The sequence below is a fragment of the Anguilla rostrata genome, chromosome 9 (genome assembly GCF_018555375.3).
Source record: "Anguilla rostrata isolate EN2019 chromosome 9, ASM1855537v3, whole genome shotgun sequence".
NCBI lineage: Eukaryota > Metazoa > Chordata > Actinopteri > Anguilliformes > Anguillidae > Anguilla > Anguilla rostrata.
The window spans coordinates 50068593-50088442 of NC_057941.1; the positions used below are offsets into that span (position 1 = coordinate 50068593).

Genomic DNA, 19850 nt, shown 5'->3' on the forward strand with positions numbered 1-19850 from the left:
TTGATGGGTAGTCATGAAAGCCCTCCATGGAAGGAGGAGAGCAGAGAAAAGAACGCATATTACCCACGTGCCCACTCATGTCGTAAAAGTGGCTCATCCCCAGATTCCAGTGAGCAACACTGCTAATCGCTGAGCGCTATGGCTAACCAGCTAGCAACACTGCTAATCAGAGAACAACTACCAATCAATGAGCACTACTGCTAATTAGAGAACACTACTGCTAATAAGTGAAAACTATGGCTAATCAGTGAGCAGAGAACACAACTGCCAGTCTCCATCTTGCTCTGTGTACAACAGCTCAGCTGCTAATTATTAGACGCCGCTCCTTCCCTGCCTGAAGCGGCATTATCGTTCATCCCTGCCCCAGCTTCCAGCAAACAGCAAGAGCTGCTCATCACGAGCGCCTAATCAAATTCCCGCCCATACCGAACCCCCCCACCCCCTTTTTCCCGCCAAAACCACCCCCCACCCCCCCCCCCAGCGAGACAGATCTGTTTGTTCTTCCACTCTATTTATCCGCAGTCAATAAAGAAAGAATAAAACATGGCAGAAATATTTCATTTCCCTCTTAAAGGCAGAGCTAAGCAAATAAAGAGCTTTGAGGAAACGGAGTTCCTTTCCCCCCGCCTTTTTGCTTTTTGGAAATCGAGCAGACAGAAGAGGCTCGGTCGTTTCTGCAGGAGACTCAAAGCCACATTGGGTTGCTGATGGCACTAAAAACACACATCTGAAGCTCTAGCAGTGTCCCTTTGACACACTCCACGGATTTGCAGGGACACACAGACGCACGCAACCCTCCTCAGTTTCGAACTCGGTGTGCATTTAGTATTTTAGATTTCTGGAAGGTTAATTTTAATGTGCACTGAGAACTAATGACGCCCGTGTGCCCGGTGGCCCGTCCCGTTAAGATGCTGTTCGGGAGGAAGAAGGAAGGACTAATATTTTTTTTTAAATGTAAGTAAAATTGTTGATTTAAAAAAAAAAAAAGCAGCATCTGTGATTCAGCGGAGACCACGAGCTTGTCCACGCTCTCCCAACCTGACAGAGGAGGGGCAGCGAATGACATGCATGAAACGGGACGGCAAAAATGGGGAGGGGGGTCGGGGGGGGGGGGGGGTGGCGAGGTATAAAGCGAAGCCTCTCCTTACCGTCGTCCAGGTCGGGCAGGATGGTGACGCGGGCGGAGGGGAAGTCGCTGCCCAGCCGCCCCCCCACGGGCAGGCTGAGGGTGACGTTGAAGCTCTCCTCCGGCTCGTACAGCGAGTCGTCGATGACGACCACGCGGCAGGGCTTCTCCGCCTCGCCCTTGTCGAAGCGCAGGACGCTGGCGTGCTCCTCGGGCCGGGAGATGTAGTCCGAGTAGGACAGGACCGTGCTGGGGACGGTGCCCGTGGCCGAGCCTGAGGGGGGGGCAAAGGGGGGCGCAGTTAGGGGCAGTCGGGCGCTGGGGGCCACTAGGGGCCAGCACCGCCATCACCTTACCCCTGGGGTCTCAAACTCCCGTCCTGGAGGGCCACAGTCTCTGCTTGGATTTTGTGATTTCTTTTCAACCCACGGCCAGTTTAGGCCTTTGAAACACGGTGTGCTGACTCCTTAGAGCATCGATGACTTAAAGTGCTTAAGAGCGGGGGCAAAATCAAAAACCAGCAGACACAGCAGACCTCCAAGATTTGAGTTTGAGATCCCTGTCTTACAGATTTTGTTGCTCAATTTATCTTAACTTTTTTTCATCAAATTGCTTTTCTGTATTTTTTTTTTACTGCAGTAATTACCAAAAGGGCTACTTTTCCTCTTATTCCAATCCACTAAAGAGAAATTATATATGTCTTCATCCATCAGCAGGTGTTTACTCATAATGCCTCAGACAGACTTCTGACAGTCCTTAAGAATTCTACATGAAGTCCTCTCGGGGCCTAAGGGTTAGGGGTTGCCGTGGTTACCTTGCTGGGTGTAGCAGATGACCATGAGCTCTTGGCTGACGTCGCCGCTCCTGCGGACGGGGATCAGCAGCTCGCCGACGTCCTCCTCGACGGCGTAGGCCGACTGGGGGATGAAGACTGTGGACTCTGTCACGAAACGAAACATCAGGACTCAGAATTAGACTAAAATGAACTCAAAACATAAGGGTTTACACACTGTAGTTAATGAAAAATGCCCCCATTTAATAATCAATACATGATTATTTTGATGTTTGAACCCAATTGAGTCTTCTTCAGAACCCATATGGAGGGTATTAGCTACAATGAAAATTCCACCACAAACCCCTGTTGCAGCAGGGCTTGCCTCCACAGCATACTCGAACGAAACAAACCCGACTGAAAAACCTGCTTCTAACACACGAAGAAGCAGTTGCAGCAGGACTGGCCTCTCCACCGTCCGCTGAAACAGCATAAACTGATTTATAAACCCGCTCCCGTCGTATCAAAAACGGCTGTAGCAGCACAACGCGTTTCCACCGTGTGATGAAACAACACAAACCTATGTGACCCGGCTAACGCTAGCCGGCTTCATAAGGCATAGAAGTTCAGCCAACCGCTCGCTCCCGTGCTGTGTGTGTGCGCGTGTGAGTGTGTGCGCGTGTGTGCGCGCGCGTGTGTGTGTGTGTGTGTGTGTGTGTGTGTGTGTGTGAGAGAGTGATAACTTTTAGCCCCAACTATAGCTACATCACATTTAGCGGAAAAAAAAAAAACCCTGTTACAGCACAATGCAGTTCCACTGTGTGATATACTGTACTCCTCAGAACCACATGTTACACCCCCCTTCCCACCTCCCACCCCAAACTAACTCATGACCTAATTTGGAGGATGCTTCATCTTCCAGTAACTCAGAAACCTCCAGGGGGTCAAGTTTGAGGTGAATGGCAGCGCGGATATTGTTTATTTATTTATTTATTTTCGGGACTCTCTCCAATCTGTGATCGAGCGATCGAGCTCTCGGTAGGCCGGCCAGGGAGCAATCTATCAAAACCTCGCCGAACTCCACCAGGGCGCAGCCGGTGTTTTTTTTGTTTTAATCGGCAGCGAGGGGAGCAGAGAAGGGCACGCTTCGCGACGGCCGCCCAGGGACCAATAAAAATAACACTCCCCCTCTTTTTCTCTCTCCTCCTCTTCCTCTCTCACTCGCCTCTCTCTCTCTCTCTCCACATGTGGACTTATTTGCCTTTGATCTCATTCACCAGCCAACACTCCGCTCATCTAAACACACCCAGTGATCGATACCATGGGTGGGGGGAGGGGGGCAGGGGGGGGTCAGTGTGCTGTCCCCCCAGGTCGAGATGAGGCCTGGCAGGCATTCCTGCTGAAACCACAGGCCTCCAGAGCCCTCCGCTGACGCTCGTTAGCTCGTTAGCGTCGGAGCTACATCTGTGAAAACAGCGGGGAATTCCGCGGGGCTCCCGGCGCTGGTAAACCGCGATGTGTTTTTCGCATACCGCGCCGCAGAACACCCCCGTGCCTGCGCTAATCTACCCCCCTCCCCCCTCGCGCCCCCCCCCCCCCCCCCCCGCCCCCTCCAGATTTAAGGGCCTCAGTGTTACGCCGCGGAGTGCAACAGGGCGCTCCAAAATGGCCGCTCTCGCCTCTCGACCTGACACAAGCCAGACAAACGAGGTGACGTCATCCGCGATGATGTCACAACCGAGCGCGCTCGACATCTATTCGCCTGTAGTGCCCGAACCGGCCCGCTGGAGAATTTTGGACTGAAGGAATTTTTTGCACCTGTAGGGCCCGCAGAGAGACGCGGTGCCTCTGCTGCTTTCCCAGAAATCTCTGCTCTGTGTCAAAGAAGCCGCCTTTTTATAAAGACAAGTGCAACTGGCGGTGGTTACACCAGCTTCGCACACACCTGCATATTCTCCCGCATGCCTCATGACTCAGGCCAGGATCACAGGTGAGCTTACTGGGACTCCAGAAAACACAAATGAAGGTGAAATTTCTAGTTAAAATGTTTAATTTAATCGATCCGAAACCTTGAGAAACACCAACATTTAGAGGAATTCAGAGTTAGGCATATTGTCCCCGAATTGTAAAGAAGACACATTTTTCCTTAATGGAACTTTTTCACAAAATGGTGTGTCTGTTTTTCCACAGTGAAAAGAGGGGAACTTTTTCTTTTTTTTGCAGCACATTTCTCTGTAACCTGCTTTTTTTGGTTTTGGGAAGTGCTCTGAACGTAATTCGGAATTATCTCCAAAAGCAGGAATTCAAATAATGTTGCCCCCCCCCCACCCCCCTTCACTCCCCTCTCAACTTAATGTACCGTACCAACAAAAAAAAATAAATAATAGCAATGCTAAACTACTAGCTGCAAAACAAAACCATGATGGTTCAAGGCTGTTTATTTTATGCAAAAAGCCCTTTAAAAAAAAACAAACTGCAAACTTCAAAAGCAAAGACTGCGACACAGTGAATAGTCTTCAAAGGCGACTTGTCATCCTTCGAAGCTATTAGAAAGATGAAGGCTATTCCCAAGCACATTAGCCAGACCATGGGGACAGCCTCTTCAGCAAAAACAAGCACTCATTACATTGGAGGCCTTTGGAAGATGCTCTTGTCCAGAGCAACTTACACAACCTTTGCATTTTCACATTGCGTATCCATTTATACAGCTGGATATATACTGAAGCAATTCGGGTTAAGTACCTTGCTGAAGGGCATGGAGGCAGAGTCCTAATGTGGATTGGAACCTGCAACCTTTAATAGCTTTTAACCCTTTAAGGAGTGGGATCACAAATACATGATTAGAACGTTCTTAACTGGACATTCCAATGCTGATGTCACAGTCACTGCTGGTGACTGAAATCAATGGCGTTCTAGAACACTGACTTAAGATCTTTGGGGGGAAAAAATCATTCGAAAAAAAACCTACTCTTGAAAGGGTTAATTAGTTGAAGTACAAAACCGGACTTACTGAATTTTACAATAAAAAGCACCAAAACTTTTACCAAAAAAAAAGTAATGGACTACAGCATTAGAAGAAAAAAACATTACATCTTTAGTCATAAATGCCCTAATGGGTATTGTAGAGCCTAATGGGTGTAATGTCTGTTCGAGCGAAATGGAGACGAGCCTGAAGTGTGGCTCTGAAGTGAATTCGAGAAAGAGGCTGAAACAAATCTGGGCAGCCGGGAGACTGGGAGCCACAATGAAAGTGTACTCTCAGAAGCGAGGCCATTTTATACTTCAAGAAATTATTCATGAAGGACTGAAAAGTTTGTGATTACTGGTCTTTACTTTTCTAAAGCTTCTTTCTCGCCTCAGCGCGCAAAGAGCACTTATTAATCGCTGAATGAGGAGAGCACGCACCGAATATCGCACACAGTGCCGTGAAAAAGTATTTGCCCCCTTCCTGATGACGGCTGTATAAATGACTGGTACGTAAAAACTGCATTTGAGGTTTGCAGGGAACAGGAAGAGAGACAGAGAAATTGTGAGGGAGAGGAAGATTGAGAGAGAGACAGAGAAAATGACAGAGACAGAGAGAAAGAGAGTGAGAGGAAGAGAGAGATTGGGAGAGAAAGAGAGAGACAGAGAGAGATTGAGAGGGAGAGGAGGAGAGAAATTGGGAGAGAAAAAGACAGAGAGGGAGAGAGACTGGGAGAGAAAGATGGAGATAGAGAGCCAGAGAGAGTGCGAGAGATAGCGAGAGATAGTGAGAGAGACAGAGCCAGAGAGAGAGACAGAGAGACAGTGAGACAGCCAGAGAGAGCAAGAGATAGAGAGAGACCCTCACCGTCGGCCGGGTCCAGGATCTCCACGGTGGCGGCGGGGGGGAAGTCGAGCGCGGCCATGACGGGCTCGCTCAGGACGATGTGGAAGGTCTGGGACCGCTCGAACTCGCCGTCCGCCAGGATCCGCACCCGCCAGGACGCCGCGGTCTGGCCCGGGTTGAACTGGACCTGCCGCTGGGACTTCCCCCGGAAGTCCTTCCCTTCCTCCGCCGAGCCGTCCCGCGTGCCTATGCCTTTCAGGGGGGAGGGCAAGGGGGTCAGGATCAGGTGGAGGCAGAAGTATTTAGACAGAGATGCAATTTAGGTTTGTTGTTCGCTGCTGTGTGGCTCTGATCGCCAGTTGCGGGAGGGGCTTGCAGTTCGTTCGACTGATGCCGTGCCCACATGATGCCTGATAGCCCCACCCCCAGTTCTGCTGATAATAACACACTTGCATTTAATCAGGATGAAACTGAACCCGAAAAAAAAAGCAGACCCTCCTCACTCTCAAACCCCTCAGACATCCGACAGCTGAGCTCTCAGGCTCTGGACATAAACAGAGACAGACAGACAGCCAGACAAATATTTTTTTAAATGTCTTATTTTTCTTTTCGCTTTTTTCCGTATTTCTTTATTTTTTGTGTCCATGGGACTGACAGTGTGGTGATTAGCAGACCAGGTGAGATGAGAAGCTTCCTAAGCAGGTAGAACAATGCACTCTCTCTCTCTCTCTCTCTCTCTCTCTCAATCACACTCTCTGTCTCTCTGTGAAACTCGTGAGAATACAATAATGAAACGAAGTGTACATTTGAGGTAAAATAAAATGCGGATCTTCAAAGTGAAGCCGTATAAGCGAAGCATAAAAAATGAAAAAGGGAAAGCGGAACGGTGTGGCGACGGGTTTCTGCATCTCCTCTCACAGCTGGGTGCGGGACGCTCTGCCTCTGTAACGGGGTCCAGCTCGGAAACGGAGGGGGGAAGAGAGGAGAGGAGAGACGGTGGAGGTGTGTGTGGGGGGGGGGGTGATGAGCGGGGATGAGCGGGGGCCTGTGATCACAGCGGGGGGGGGAAACATCCCGCGTCCATGCCGCGGACCCGTTCGGACCGGGACCCGGCTATCGTTTCATCTCCGGATCTCAGGCAGGGATGAGAGAGAGAGAGAGAGAGGTGGGGGGGGGAAGGGAGGAAGGAACAGACGGGGGGGAAGAACGAAAGAAAGAGAGAGCGAGATAGAGATGAGAGGAAGTGGCCAAGCTGTGTGGTGCTGCAGGGTCCAGCTCTTCTCTTTCCTTGGGCTGTATATTTTTTCATTCATCCCTTTCTCCTCTCATCCCTTTCTCCAGGCCAATGTTGCCGGAGCCCAGAAATAATGAGATTTTTCAGCTGGCCGTATGTACACCTATAACACCCACCCTAATTTATCTTCCACCAAGGCCAGGTACTCCACGTGATCCCCCCCCCCATTTCCCAAAAAAAAAAACAAAAAGAAAAACACTTTGTTCAATATGTTGTTGAAGGGAAGTAGGCATTCCCCCAGGGGAAATCTTATCCTGACTTCTGCAGGATAAAATTGAAAAAGGTGGAACTGCAAAGAAAAGAACAAAAAAATACCCGCCCCCCCCCCCAACCCTCCACTCAGTTTTAAACATTTTTGGGGGGTTCTGGGTCCAAATGGTGGACGTAGCAGTGGTGGCGCTAACGAGCTGACGAACTGTAGCCTGGCCCAATGCATGCTGGGAAAGGTAAGTTACCCTCCACATTCACCTTCATTAATGGGGGGCACTACCACCACCAGCACCACGTCGTCATGGGCAACACGCTCAACAAACATAACAGCCGTGGGGGGGGACAGAAATGGCTGCCGGTTTGATATTGTAAGCAACCCCTCCCCCCCTCCGGTCTGATACCTTTTAAGGTTTCCCAGATAGCCGGGTGCTCACGGTCAAACACCTCCCCGAAAAAAACCACAAATAAACAGGCGACTTTCATCTTTAACCCCCGAGACGGGCAGAAACTCCAAATAAAACCGTCTGATGTGAAGGACAGGACTCTCAGCTCTGCACCGTGGATCAGAGGAACCAAACGTCAAAGATTACTGACGACAGTGTGTGTGTGTGTCTGTGTGTGTGTGTGTGTGTAATTGTGTGTTTGTGTGGTTGGGGTGTGTGTGTGTAATTGTGTGTTTGTGTGGTTGGGGTGTGTGTGTGTGTGTGTGTGTGTGTGTGTGTGTGTGTGTGTTTGTGTGTGCGCGTGCGTGTGTTGGTGTGTGTGTGTGTGTGTGTGTGTGTGAGTGCGTATCCAGAAGAGGCCGGTGGTCGGTCACTCACTAACGAAGGAGGTCTCTCCCAGGTAACCCCGTCGTTTCAGCACCACCTCCAGAAACTTGGCCTCCTCGTCCACCGCGTAGTACTCCCTCTCCAGGGACACCCAGGCCCAGTTCAGCCGGAACGCCTGCTTCTTCAGCCTGTTGCCCCCTGAACGACGCCACCAACGCACAAACACAGCAGTTAGCCATTAGCGCCCATCAGTTCTGACACCTAAATGGAGTTTGCGGCAAACCTTTTAAGACCCCTGGCTAAGACAGCGTTTTTAAACAAACCCCAGGAATGATCGTGACAAGTCACTCTTTTTTATTTTGTTTTTTAACACCTCTGCAGTTGTCTTCAAACGCGCGTCGGAAAATAAAGAGCACCGAGCAGCAAGCCCCTCGGCCGCTGAGAGGGTGCTATAAACGCTCGCTACATTCAACACTGAAAGCTTTTTCGGAGAACAATCCTCTCAAAAGTTCAATGACAGGGCACCGGATTGGGCATGTGGGCGTATCTCTCCGTGAAACTAAACTCATCGGTGAATACAACACTGACGGTAATGTCACTGATGGAGCTTTTTTGACGCTATTGTGACTCGGCGCCAGTTCCCTGGACCGTGTTCATCGACAACTTCCCATTGCCACCAACCCCCCCTAACCCCCCACCCCCCCCCTCCTGTGTCACGATTGCTAGTTCCAGGTCCTGCTCCAGGTCAGTAGATAAGTCATGAGCAGCCTTTCTCTCTTTCACGCTTTCTATTAAATTTCCTAAAATGCCTGCCCCCCAAAAACGAACAATTATATTTGGGCCCGCACGCTGCGCAGCAGTGACCTTTATCTGTGGCTTCCGGAACCTTCTCCAGTCTCCGCGTTCTGCTAATGGACCTGACTCCCCCCCCCCACCCCCGGAACTGTGGCCAGTTAGGCTCCAGCCAGGTAAACACTCTGCGAATGAGGAGGAGGAGGAGGGATACCTGCAGGACCCTCATTTCCCTTCCGTCGTCACGGCCAGAGATTAGAACCCGAACCGCTGACGCAGCGGAATGTTTCCATGGCGATGCCTAATGGCCTCGTTCCTAATTAAAGGGAGAGGAGGCGACCGCCTCTCCCTTCCGTCTGCGTCGCTGTTCTCCGTCTCTCTTTTGAAGTTTCCGTTCAAAGCGGAACCGCTCCTGGAGGGCACTGCTGCCGTGCCTACAGAACTGCTGCGCCCTCAACAGTGCCACCTACAACACCACACCACTCACACCAGTGATGCCCTCCACACACACAGCACGCAGCACATGCCCACACACACGACGTCACACACAGCAGCACACACACTCACACACAGTGCACACACACACACACAGCACGCGTACACACAGACACCCACACATAAACCCACACACGCACACACACACATGCGCACAAACACTCACACACAGTGCGCACACATACACACACACACACCACACACAAGCGCACACAGCCGACATACATACGTACAAACACAGCATGCGCACACGCCACAGTCCAACAAACCCACACACACACACACTTGCAAAAAGAATACCTATCGATCTATCAGGTCTGCATGATCTTGACTGGCAGTTTGGTCAGATCATGCTCACCACACAATGTTCATGAATGCAGTAGAAGTGGAGGAAGTGTTTCCCCGTGACTGACCGCTGAGGTTAAGGTCACTAACAAAGTTACCAATTAACTGCCCCCACACACACACACCCCACCCCCTTCAATCGCCCCAACTCTAAAATAAACACTCGGGTCAGCACACACAGGTCACCAACAGCCTTCCTCTCTGCGATTCCCATTTCCTCTTCCTTACCAGACCTGAGCAGATATGAGCCAAACTTTCTCAACAAAAAAATATATATAAGTTTACAAAAAGCTCTCCATAGTTTTAGTATCAAATTAACGTTATACGTTAACCCATTCCTTATACATGTTCTTTTCTCCTGATACTTTTCGTGCACCTTTACCTTCTTACTAGTAAAAACTGACTTGAGCAATTTAACATTTAATTTGTCATATCAGCTGATCTGAACGAAGTAAACTTTGTTGAATAAATTAAAAACTTTATTACTCTTTTGAATCCAGTGGTTTTGCCAGAGATGAGCACAGTAATTCCTAGGCAGTCCTTTGGGATTCCAGTTTAGGCACCACATTGATAAACCGTCTCTGTACGAGTCCTGATATAGTATCACATTTCCTAGGTTCATATCCGAACACAATCCGTCACGCTGCGAAAAAGTCTGTCTTAACAAGCCTTAAAAAGTCTTAATAAGACTTAAAGGGACTTACTGAGACTTAAAATCTTATTTGTTTCTTTCAAGTAGAAAATATGAGCTTGTTTTAAGTTATTGTTAGGCTTGACAAGTAAAATTGTCTCAACCCATGGGCAAATTATGAAATTAGTAAAACTGCCTCTCCTCATTGGCAATCTTGTCTTGTCTTAGAAAAAAAAGTAATAGAAATAAGATTCTAAGTCTAAATATAAGACTAAAATACTTGCTGAGATTGACTTAGTCTTTCGTTTTTGCAGCGTATGAGCTGAAAGGGTTTAACTGATCCCAGACCAGTGCTCGTACTCTGGAGCGCTTTATGGACACAGTCCCAGAATGAGCAGGGCAGGTGAAGGTGTTGATGGGAGCGGTCCCTGATTTTGACTCCTCGTCACTGGCCACCTCTGGTGCACGTAAGCTGTTTAATCAACTATACAGCACATACTCCTACTGGACTGCGTGTACTGGTTAGTTGATTACGACGCTTCATGTCGGTTACACTCTGCAAACTGTCACATCCTCAGACTCCGCTACACACAGAGTCGGCTCAAACCAAATATCAAAACCACAATTGGCTGCGTAGGGCCTCTGTGACCACCAGGGGGCCCTCTAATTATTCTAATGCATATACAGTTTATCCATAATGTTAGAATGGGAGAGACCCCCCCAAATCAAATCCTGGGTCCCTCAAAGGTCCCTCAAATGTTAGGGCCGGCAAGGGGCCCACAGAACTCGTCATCTCAAACCGCACCGCCCTACCTAAACTTTATCACATCAGAGAGACCCCCACCCCCCCCCACCCCCCACCCTCCCGATTCCTCTCCGAGTCCAGACTCCTTCCCCTTGCCTGCAAAAATGTCCGCTCCGGTGGAAAGCTGGAATATGAGAACCAAGACTCCGGGGGGAAAAAAACGCCTGTTTCTCTGCTGTGCCGCAAACCCCCCCGGGATCTGTACGCCTGACGGATCCCCTCTTTAAAAAAAAAAGAGGGGGCAGCTGTGGAGCATACGAAATCAGCTGGAAGATTAAAATCGCTGAAGGTGGTCTAGTAAAAACGACGTGATTATGCAGGGAACAGATTACCAGCGCAGGATGGAAATCGTCAGGCCGTAACAATCCCCACGACAACACCCCTTTGCGCTCAGAAACTCATTACCACCGAGAGCAACACGTATTTTACTGTGAAGATTTTAACTTTTTTTTTTTTTTTTTACATTGTATCGCAATAAAATATGTTCACATTATTCCAACACCATAAAAGACAAACTCTTTTATAGTGTTGGGAGGTAAAAACTGGATAATGGTGCTTGTTTCACATTCCATCTTTAAAAAAAAAAAAAAAAAAAGATAGGCCTATCTGTCCACATTATTCTAGCACTGTGAAAGAGGCTCTTTCACAGAAGCTCTTTCACAGTGTTGGAAAGACTACACAAAGAGGTGATCTGACGGTCCGAATACAGAAATGGTCACCGTGGCGATATGCCTGTCATCGGTGGGAGCAGCCGACGAATCATATTAAATGTTGAGGTCTCATTAAAACCACTAGCTGGCACATTAGCGCTGTTTGTGTTTCTCTGCCACAAACAGCACCCTGAGATCGCTAACCATGCTGCGTACTACACCGTCTCCGGTGTAGCGGGAGCTACTCCTGTTCCGCATTTACTGGCACGCAATTTGTTCAGCGCTCGGATGCTAATTTACTTTACTAGCCCTGAGCTAACTCAGAACACTGTTGGTCTCGCTGAAGGAAAAATGCCTTTCCTGACAGAGACGGAACGAAACCCGAACAAGCCCTGGGGTTTTTCCTGTCTAAATTATGCGACAAATTATTTATTGGTTAAAGAGAACAAAAAGTTTTGTGAAAAACTGGATGTCTCATTATGCTGGCCCTGTGAGTGCATAATGTAGTGCGCTCCGTGCAAACTTTCTCTCTCAGTTTTTGACACAAATTCTTTGATGGTGGACAATTCAAACAGTGGAAGTGGAATAAAATAAAAGTTCATTTTAAACCCTTATGACCATGATTGGGCTGTGCTGTTATATGCTGGATTAAGTTGTAATTGGGGCGGCAGTGTAGTATAATGGGTAAGGAGTTGGTCTTGAAACCGAAAGGTCATAGGTTCAATTCCCAGGTTGGACACTGCCGTTGTACCCTTGAGCAAGGTACCTAACCTGCATTGCTTCAGTACATAACCAGCTGTATAAATGGATGCAATGTAAAATGCTATGTAAAAAGTTGTGTGAGTCACTCTGAATAAGATGCCCTCTGCTAAATGCCTGCAATGTAATGTAATGTAATTCGCTGGGCTGTCAGACACATTAAGATTTGAAAGCAGGTTCGTCGTCTTGCACCTGTCTTCTTCCAAGCAGCCCTTGCTGGTGTTACCAACATAAACAACGACCTCCCCCCCCCCCCCCCACCCCCCACACTCCTGGCGCAAATGAAGCACGTTTCATCAAGAAAAAGGGAGAGACTCGAATCGGGCTATGTACTATAAAGGCAAAAGACGGCGGTAATCTTTGATGGAAAAGTCTTGTTTACTTTTTTCTTTTCTTTTTTGTACACCGACGCCTCGCGTTTTCTCGGCTTTCCGAGTGACACCTCGAAGGTGGGAACACGCTTTTTTTTTTTTTCGACGTACCGCCATCGCACCTGTCCCCCCCGATCCCGCGGTGCCGGAGCCTGCCGGTGCAACACCGAAAAAAAGGTGGTGAGAAAAAAAAATCCTGAATTTTTTTCTTTCTTTGGAGAGAAATACTCCTTCCTTGCCACTGCTTGTAACGTACCAGTACCAGAGAAGAGGGAAACTTGAGAACCGCCCAATAACACCACCAGATTTTTGCAAGATTTTTTGAAGATTAAGTGGTTTTGGGTTTCATGTCATGTTTTTAAAAAATGTCAATGTTTCAATTTATTTCATCTGAGCCAAAATGAAATTCAACACCAGTTCACGACCAAATTGATTTTATACTCTACCAAGAAGAAAAAAAGTATATTTATTTTTTCATTTGGAACTAAATTCAGAAAATGGACTGCATAAATGTACTTTTAATGGAAGTGATATGCAAAAAAACGTAGACATAATAATTTGAATTTAATATAATACCCTAATATGTGGTATTGAATAATACATGTTTCTGTTTTCTTGCATGCAGTTGCAGTGTCACTGATGGATTTGTGTTGCGGTGCCGACACAGTAAGACGCTTAGGGGGCTGAAAATGGACTTTGGTGAGAGAATCTGAGAACTGTTGTTTGTCACACACTTGACCTCCCCTGACTCTACAGAAATGGAAAGGCATAAATCTAGCATGAGTGTCCACTCTCTCCTCCGAGCACTGTCTGTCACTGCACTGAAGGGCAGAGAGAGAGAGAGAGAGAGAGAGAGAGAGAGATGAGGGGGATAGAAAGACAGACAGACAGAGAGAGAGAATAGGACGACAGACTGAGACAGGGAGAGAGAGAGAAAGACAGACAGAGAGAATGAGAGAGAATCTTTCTTCATAGAGAACTCTGATAGGTCAAAGTTGTCCCAGAAGAAAGGACTGTGGTAAAAAAAAAAAAAATACTTTTCACGGTTTGGCTTAAAACTATCTCTTATTCTCTCTGGGAAGACAGAGTGCTACATTCTCTCAGGAGAACTGGTGCTGAAAGACTTCTCTTTTATCTCTATGGGTAAGAGCACTAGAGGTGGCTGATATAGCATAAAATCCCAGAATTTGCATCAATTTTTAACAATTATCTTTCAAAACAATACATGTCATTCACGTTAATGCCAATGTCTATCTGTCTAACGAACAACAATGCTGTATTGTGATACTAGACATCACCCTTTTCCCCTGAACCTCTTATTAAATTTTTAGCTGGACTGCAACAGCAGGGCCAGCCCTACAAACGCGAATGTCTGTGAGTGACTGACTGACTGACTGAGTGATGAAGTTACACCATTGGTCGGCCGGATCACGTGCGTTAGGTCCAGCCATATACTAGGTTTTAACCTGGTCTTGTTTTCCGAGGATGTCCTGTGCTCTTTTCAGAACCACGCACCTGTCCACACGCAGTTTTGGGGTGAAATCAGCCCCCCTTGCGTTGTAGCTTCAAGTCAAACTCGACCATTTAATCTGCGTAGCCGCTGATGCCCCGGCTCTCGCGACACAAAGTGCCGCCGTTCGTTCTTTCATCTTTTCCGTTTCTTTTTTTAATTGCCACAATCGAGCTTACAAGGTTGTCGTAGAGACCTCTGAAGAGACGAACTTGTTTCTTTTCTTTTTTTTTTCTGGGTCAGCAAAGCAGTGCTCGGGTCCTCAATTTGCACGGAGGGGCGGGCTGAAATTTACAGATCCGCGCTCGGTGGACCGCACCCCCAAATGCCCCCCCCCCGCCCCCCCCGCCCCCACTCCGAGTGCCAGAGAAGACGGAGATGAAGAGGCAGCGAAGCCTGCGTGTTGCTACAGAGCACTTTGAGCTGCCGCTGTTCGGCACCACACGTCGGCATTCTGCGCTCTCTCGCAGCCTCCGATGAGTCCAATTTGGCTGCAACCGACGGTGAAAAAATAAATCATTAAAAACTCAGACAGCCTTTCGCACAAAGGAACGTGCCTCTGCTACGGAAGGCGCTGGACAACAAAGACCGACGGCGCGCCGCGCAATTAGTACATTATTAATATTATTAATATTAACTGTTTCAGATCTCCTCCCCTTCTCTTTACTCCGGCCTCTCTTTCCCGTAGACTTTTTTCGCTGTCAAAACAAAAACGTTTGATAGAGACGCGGCGAGTATCACCAAAGATCCTTCCGCTCAGAGGAAAGAAACGAAGATCTGAAAATTCTGCTTTCCTCTGAGAATATCATGCAAACACTAAAAAAGAACTAAAAAAAAAAAGGTTCCAGGACTTGGCTAATGGCAGTTTTCATGGACAGCTCTCTCTCTCTCTCTCTCTCGCTCATTTTCACTTGTAGAAGTACAGTAAGTTCAGTGCGTTTTTCTTTTCGGGGGAAAAAAGCGAGAAAATGCAGACAATTTGAAAATGAAACTGGGACGTACGGGGAAGGTTTAACAGACTGTTTTTAGATGTTTCTCTCTCTCGAAGAGGTGGAGGCTCATCAGTACCCGAGCAAATGTAATTTCTCCCACACTAATGCAAGACATTTTTTTGTACAAAACAAAAAAATTCGGCCGGTAGGCCCAGCATTGTCCCCTTGAATGAAAAACATTCTTTTCATACCTCCAGAAAAAAAACCTGTATAAGTCTGAGTCTAACCCTATTAATTCTTGCCAGAGAATACAGGCTCGGGGGGTTAGTGAACACCTTCGGATTGGCAAGCTGTGCTTCGCTCCTCTCTCCACCTCTCGCTGCACGTTGTCAGTTTTAAAGAGTGAGGCTGGGGTTCTAAGGCTTCTCTCGGTGTCGAAGCTCTACTTAAAGGGAGACGGCTTCGGCTTGGATTTCAGAAGCTGTTCTGCAACATTTACTTTCTCACCATCGGTTTTCATCCCCGCGGTATTAAGAGATAAAAGCGAGGCCTGTGTTGCATGTCAGTACGTTCATTTTCTCGAAGGTTTGACAACGACGGCAGGAATTACTCTAGGAATGTGGCGTGATTTGAATTAGGAAATCACACAGGACGCGCTCGCTTAACACACAGCCGCTGCTGAGCGGAGTTGTGAGTTGAGCTTCACCGGAGACGGTTTTTATCGTCTTTCACAAACAGGTGACGCCACAAACGTTTGTTTTCTTTCTTTTGAACGCCACCAAAACAAGGCCGTGATCAACCTCCAGCCCAGCTCAAACGCTCTTTGTGTTTGACCCAGTTTGTACACCGCCTGCTTCTCCAGGCACGTTCTCCGGGGCACAGATAATGAAGTAAAGACAGCGCCTCGAGGTGCACCAACGGCCAATCGCGTCCCTCCATTCCGCGGGGCACGCCCTTAGCGATGTCATCGCCAAGCGAATACTTAGTTTGATGTATTTCGGTGGAATTCGGAAGAGCCGTCGGTCGGTTCGTTAGCAGGCTGTAAGGCCGCAGCGACACTGGCTGGTGTGCACTCAGAGCCAGCCACAGCAGCAGGGGTGGAGACGTGTCACCCATAACCGCATCGACCGGCCCGACAGCAAGCCCGTGTCAAAATAAAAGCCTGAGAAATCAGACGGCTTGGTTAGATGCACCTCAGATTTTTCTGGAAAGAAAAAAAAAATTGAAATACCGCCTCGCGGTTGTATGCCTCCGCCAAGGCAAAAACGTGTTTTGGGAGGTCACAGTGACCTTGACCTTTGACTGCCAAAATCTAATCAGTTCATCCTTGAGTCCAAGTGGACGTTTGTGCCAAATTTGAAGAAATATCGCGTTCACGAGAATGGGACGGACGGACGGACGGACGGACGGACGGACGGACAATCCGAAAACACAATGCCTCCGGCCACGGCTGTGCCGTCACGCAGGTATAAAAATACTCGGAACAGCTCTGGTCTAATGCCACTGTTTGTGTCACAATATGCGCCTTTCCTTCAGCCACTAAAGGATTTCACTACTAGTGGAGATGAGCCTTGCAAAGGTCAGCGAGAGAGAGTGATATAGAGACAGAGGGAGAGATGTAGAGGGAGAGAGAAAGGAACAAGCAGAGAGAGAGAAAAAAGAGAGACTGACAGTGAATACTACAGTATGTCACAGAGGACTTGAAGTGAAATTCAGTTGCGTGAATTTTTCAGTACAGCATCCAGCCGTACGAGTGGATTGTATGTTTAAAAAAAATATGTAATCTCTCTGGATCACAGCGTGAGCTAAATGATGAAACGTACGGCAACATATTGGAAACGGAAATGCTGTCCGGCCAACGGTAACAGTACCCCCCACCCCCCCACCCCCACCCGTAAACAAACCCAGCCTTCCTCTATTCAGGGGATCCAGTGTTCGCGCTCAAACAGGAAGTGATGTCGGCTGGGGGATAATGGTCTCTGGCTATGCATCGATCTGCCTGATTCACGCAAGCAATGGCCGCCGCTTTCATCACAGATTACATCACAGATGCTGCATACCCTAATGCAGCTTTCACAGTGCGACAGCCACTGCAGACGACCAGATCTGGGTCAAATGAGTATTTGTTCTGGATTCAAATGCTTTTCTGTGCTCTGTTGATCTTGCCTGGTGTAACTGAGCCTGCCAGTATGACCAGAAGGCAGGGTTTGCACTTTTTGAGACTATTTCATTGGTTCCAATACACCAGACAAGACAAATACGTATTTGATCCAGGTCTGCAGACGACAGGTGGGTGATCTGAAGACATGGCAGATGCCTGAGAATATATTAGTGATAAAGGGGGATGGGAGGTGAACCTTGACCTGCCTCCTCTGCATGTGGGTGTGTGTGTGTGTGTGTGTGTGCCACAGTGCTAGCACTGTTAATTTCAATCACACCACCAGACGCTATTTAGAACAAAATGCAAAGTGCAAAAACAATGCAAGGCACATTTAAAGGTCATTTCTGAGCAGTCCAAATGAGCCTGAGTCTAAATTAGCCTCGTTTTATGCTCCACTCAAGTCGATAAGTATGATTTGCCACGAATAATGTACACGGAACAGCACTCGAGAGGAAATAAATATTTTGTGGAATTATGAAATATTCACAATGCATTATGCAGACACGGTGATAAAGTGGTGTCTGCATCCAGTTCGCTGAAAGCCGGGGGAGCATAGCAAGTTCCAATTTAATGGCAACCTCTGCTCTAAATTATTCAACTAGCCAAAACAATTATTCGACGTGACCTTTTTCCGACAAAGTTACGAGCTGCCGCCGCAGACTACAACCAAATGTACCAATGGTGGAAATGTTTTTACTGTGGTCTGTTAAAGGAGTGGGCCAGCGCCGGTGTACAACGCCCTTTTAGAAAATGAAGCCAGAATAATCGACAGCAACAAAAAATCAGCATGAACACTGGCCCTCCAGGAGCGGAGTTGTGAACTCTTGCTTTGACCTTGTAAGGAGTGATGTCACATATGTGATTAGAATGTTCTTAGCAGAACATTCTAATGCTGATGTAACAATCGCCGCTGGTGATCGGAAATCAATGGGGTTCTAGAACAGTGACTCAGAATTGTGAAGACAGTTAAGAGACCAGCTTCACCACCAGGCAAGAGCAGCCCTTAAGTGAGCAGAGAACCGTATCTCTGCTTACGGAAACTCACTCTCTCTCTCTCTTGCACACCGACCTCTCGCACCCCCATCTCAGCCCACCCTCAATTCCAGCAGAAGGTACACGCTGCAGGAAAGAGGGGTGGCATGAGGATTTTGGGGTAGGCCGCGAGAACATTATCCTCAGTCAGCAAGTGAAGTCATATTGCACAAACAATATCAGATGATAGATTTTGGCAGACAGCTCTATTCAAGTGTAGGGGCCCCTGGGGAGGGGGGCAGGGGGGTGGGGGGTGGGAGTGTTCGTTCTCCAGGGAAGGCAGGCTCCCTCTCTCTCTCTTTCCTTTCATCTTTCACTTTTCTTTCTCTCTCAGTTCAATCCAGTTGACTTTTCTTTCTCTCTCAGTTCAATCCAGTTGAATGTGCTTTATTGGCACGACGAAACGTTCCATCTCTATGAGAAAAAAAGGCGGGTAGGACGGTGGAACATATTTTAAAAATTCTGTTAAACAGGCAACATAACTGATGAGGAGTAAAAACATTCGTATCTCAATCTCCCTCTGCTCTCTGGTTTCCCCATGAAAAGAGAGAGAAGCTAATCCATCCTTTTTGTGAGCAAGCCAGGAGAGAGGGAAACAGAGAGAGAGAGAGGGAGACGGAGAGAGAGAGCGAAAGAGAGATTCAGGGTTCAGAGTGGGGGCAGAAAGCATCACAGGGAAACACAAAGGTGATGCAATGACACGGGATAAAGGGCTGTGGCTTCATTTAGAGTGTAAACAGAGGCTGGCCTCCGCAGCACCAGCACAGTCCCCAGTTTGCTCCTTTATCTGAGCGGCTGGGAAAAAAAAGCCCCATGGGAGAGGGCTCTAAAACTCAGCTCCTTACAGACTGTGAGCTGATTGCTTAAAAAACAACGCAGACACACACACACACACACACACACACACAGCACACACACACACACACACACCACAACACACACACACCACCACACACACACACACAGACACACCACACACCACACACACACACAACACCACACACACCACACACACACACACACACACACACACACACACACAGACACACGCACCACACACAGCACACACACCCACACACACACACAAAAACCACACACACACACACACACACCACACACAACACACACACACACAAGACCACAACACACACACACACACACACACCCCACACACCGACACCACACACACACACAACAACCCCACACAACACACACACACACACACACCACACACACAGACACACGCACACACACATGCACACACACCACACACACACACAAATATACACACACACACACCACACACACACTCACACAAAACAAAAACAGAGACCCATAAGTGCATCCCACAACCTCAACTCTACCACCTGGGCCTACGATTTAA

At 48.0% G+C, this 19850-nt stretch overlaps 1 pseudogene; it reads right to left on the reverse strand.

Annotated features, from left to right (window-relative positions):
- The window catches only part of LOC135264055 (FRAS1-related extracellular matrix protein 2-like), a 75054-nt pseudogene that overhangs the window by 35450 nt on the left and 19754 nt on the right, over positions 1–19850 (reverse strand).